Raw genomic sequence first — 4128 nt, 5'->3', positions numbered from 1 at the left:
TGCATATTTAACATTGTCAGCCGGGTTGCCACTGAATAACCGCGCGCCCTGATAAACACACGCGACGGGCGATGTGGTATTGAATTATCATTTTGTGTATTTATCATTGGTGTATGAGGTTTGTCAGGAGAAAATAAATGTTGAGTGGATCCCCCAGGCTCTCTCAACTCACAACTAGGGAGGAACTATCTCTGCCGCTTTAAAACAGTTATACGGTAATACGCCGAAGACATATTATTTTGGTGAAACCAGTAATCATTAGAACTGGAGGTTTTTCACCAGATATACCTGGCCTACTGCGACAGTTTTCACCGCAACCCTGGCATAGGGAGCTAATAGGGTGCTATCCTTGTTCAAGGGAACCCCAGGGTGCAGTTTATTGTTTTACCCAGAACATATCATATATATAATATATATAATATATATATAATATATATATGAATATCTATATATGTATAATAATATATATTTTATAATGATATCTAATATTATATATATATATATATATATATATATATCTATATTTTTTTTTTTTTTTTTTTTTTTTTTTTTTTTTTTTTTTTTTTTTTAGTGCCCTATCCCAACGGCTGCTCAAACATGAGCATACCGTAATTGATGATGATCCCTCCCACAAGGACGTTGGCGATCATGGATTTCCATGATTTTCTTGGCAATTTAGAGCGATGGTTTGCCGTTGCCTTGCTGTTGCCTTCCGCCCGGTGTTTTTATCGAGTCCCCATCTCTACCCAGGTCTGGGACCGGCACTGACTTGGGCTGGCTTACCCACCAGTGGCTAGTAGAATCGAGGTGAAGTTCCTTTGCCTCAACGGGAACACCGGCTCCGGCCGTTACTCGAAGCCTCGAACTTCAGATTGGGGGGCCCGGCGTAACAGTCTTGATCCGATGCCCTAACCACTCGCCACACCGTGAACTCTAGTTATGCATTTACATACTTATATACATATATATAGATATAGCTATATATACTGATATGCATATATATATTATATATATAATATATATTATATATATATTATATATATATATATATATATATATATATATATATATATAGATATATATATATATATATATTTTTTTTTTTTTTTTCTTTTTTTTTTTTTTTTTTTAATGGTAGGTTCATGTTTGAGCCGCCGTGGTCACAGCATGATACCTGGTAGGTAGGGTCCCCAGTTCCTTTCCACGGAGAGTGCCGGTGTTACCTTTCATTCTCTCTTTTATCCGGGCTTGGGACCAGCACTGACTGTGGGCTGGCTGGCACCCAGTGGCTACGGTATGTAATCGAGGTGAGTTCCTTTGCCCAAGGGAACAACGCGCCGGACGGTGACTCGAACCCTCGAACTCAGAATTGCCATCGGCCAGTCTTGGTCCGATGCTCTAACCACTTCGCCCACCGCGACTGATTACTATATATATTATATATATATATATATATATATATATATATATATATATATATATATTACATATATATATTATTTTTTATTTTTTATTATTATTTTTTTTTCCAACAGCCACTGCAGGACATAGGCCTCTCTCAATTCACTACTGAGAGGTTATATATGGCAGTGCCACCCTTACCTGATTGGATGTCCTTCCTAATCAACCGCGGTTTGTGCCTCACGGCGGTGACTTTCCCTACGACACATCGCTCGACTTCTCGAAGGCGATATGTTCGTTTTCTCCTAGAAGGCAAATCGAGGTGAAGTTCCTTGCCCAAGGAACAACGCGCGACAATCTTGAGGTCAGATGCTCTAAACCGCTCGGCCACCCGGCCTCTCTCTCTCTCCTCTCTTCTCCTCCTCTCTCTCTATCGTCTCCTCTTCTCTCGCTCTCTATATAATATATATATATATATATATAATATATATATATATATATATATGTTATATATATATATTCATATATATATTTATAAGATATATTTTATTATATATTTATATAGTATATATATATATATATATAAATATTTATATTATATATATCATATATATATAATAATATTTTATATTATAATGATATTTATATATATAATAATATATTTATATATATATTACTATATATATATATATTATATATATATATATTCATAATATATATATATATATATATATATATATAGATATACATATATGTATATAATATTATTATATCTATATACTATATTCTTTTATATATATTATATATATACTATATATATATATATATATATCATATAATATTATATATATATATATGCTCCACGGATTATCCTTTTGGTGTCTTGATTTCGGTTGGTCATAAACCTCCCCATTTAGTTCATCAGTAGATTCAAATGAAACTGCAAAATATAGTTCAAACAATATAGTTACGAAATCCTAAATGTTTACTCCAGAGACATTTTAAAAACTAAGTGTTAAAAAAAGGGGAAAAACAATGATAATAATTATATATTTTTCCCAACAGGAAGAATGTCTGGACTAAGAAACTTCTTAGATGCCATCACCTCTGGGTATGTTTAATGAATCTGTTTATTATGGTCCGAAATGAGTAGGAGTATATTATAGGCTTATTTTCATTTGAGTGGGGCCGTGTTAAACATTTCGCAGGTGCCCATTAAAAATTTCCACTCACTCCCGCATATCCTAGGAGGCTGAAATATGACATGTCTAATGGTACACATTTCTATGGTTCTCATGTTGATTTCCAGTCTTTAACTCATAATATTCTTTCAGTTACAGCGGTAACGGTAAAAGTGCACAGTGAAAATGGAACCAGTTGAGTATCGAGCAATTGATCAGGGCTTTATACTTGAATCTGACACAAGAAACGTGAGATATAATTGAAATTATATTTGAATTGTATATTTACTGCATATAGTATATATACACCTTTTTTATCTAAATTCATATTAACTTATCCATGTGAAACAAAAAGAATAATAGCGGATCTTACAAAAGCAAATTCATTATCATTCGGAATAGCGTGAAAAGAACAGGATAACTGCGACTGTTCAATATATCCACAGAGTGTAACGTACACCGATATAAATTATCTTTAACACACACGGAAATAGGTTACTGATGAATATTCCAGCCTGCAATTTTGTAAGCTATTTTACATTTGGTTAGTTGTTTTACAAGGATTTGAATTTAATTGCGAATGGGGAGAGAGAAGAAAAGGTAATTTTTATATTTTTTTTATTATTTTTTTTTTTCTTAACTAGTATCTGCTGATTTTAGTGTAGCCATAATTGTCATACGAACTTAAGCCACTGAGACTTTTATGCAGGACATTTGCACAATTAACCTTGTTTACATCTGTCAGTGTCTAAATATTGTATATGGAGAAAGTATCATTTGTGTGGTCTTTTTTTTTTAAAGTCTTTCAGTTACTATGAATGATTTGTTCCTTATTTAGGAAATAGGAATTCCATAAAATAAATTACTGAGTAACAGACCAATAGTAATGAGCCAATTGCTCGAACATCTTACAGAGGTCACATGAATGCCAGTTTCTCACCCTATACAGTTCTTGTGTCTTCCTTCACCTTTAATTTCCTGCTAGTTGCTGGGCTTTCTCGCCTATTGTGAATTGGACGATGCTACCAGTAATTAGTTAGACCGAGACTAATTCGCTCCAAGTTTCACAGGTATATTAGGTTCTGTGATATTTAGAGTCCATATCTAAGGTAGATTCCAGCCATAGGCAGTGTCTATGCGACAAGGTCTTTTCAGTATACACGCCCGTGCCCGTGTGTGTGTGTGTGTGTGTGTGTGTGTGTGTGTGTGTGTGTGTGTGTGTGTGTGTGTGTGTGTGTGTGTGTGTGTGTGTGTGTGTGTGTGTGTGTGTGTTTATATACATATCTATAAATATACCTCATAAAAAATGTGTATATATATTATATATTATATAAATTATATATATATATTATATAATATATATACATTATATATATACACATACACACGTGTGTGTGTCTATATATATATATATATTATATATATTATATATATATGTTACATATTTATATATGTACATATACATACGTATAATACATATGTATAATACATATATATACATACATATATATACATATATATACATACATATATATACATATATATA

The 4128-nt window shown here is 32.8% G+C and overlaps 1 long non-coding RNA gene across 1 annotated transcript in view; it reads left to right on the top strand.

Annotated features, from left to right (window-relative positions):
* Positions 1–3765, top strand: part of LOC119583840 — a 21033-nt gene extending 17268 nt beyond the window's left edge. Inside the window, exons 2-3 of the long non-coding RNA XR_005229734.1 lie at positions 2467–2512; positions 2736–3765. This is a non-coding gene — a long non-coding RNA (uncharacterized LOC119583840). The remainder of the gene's footprint in view (positions 1–2466; positions 2513–2735) is intronic.
* Positions 3766–4128: the final 363 nt, after the last annotated feature.

Source organism: Penaeus monodon, chromosome 17, assembly GCF_015228065.2.
Source record: "Penaeus monodon isolate SGIC_2016 chromosome 17, NSTDA_Pmon_1, whole genome shotgun sequence".
In the NCBI taxonomy this organism is placed as follows: Eukaryota; Metazoa; Arthropoda; class Malacostraca; order Decapoda; family Penaeidae; genus Penaeus; species Penaeus monodon.
This window is presented reverse-complemented; position numbering and strand designations above follow the sequence as displayed.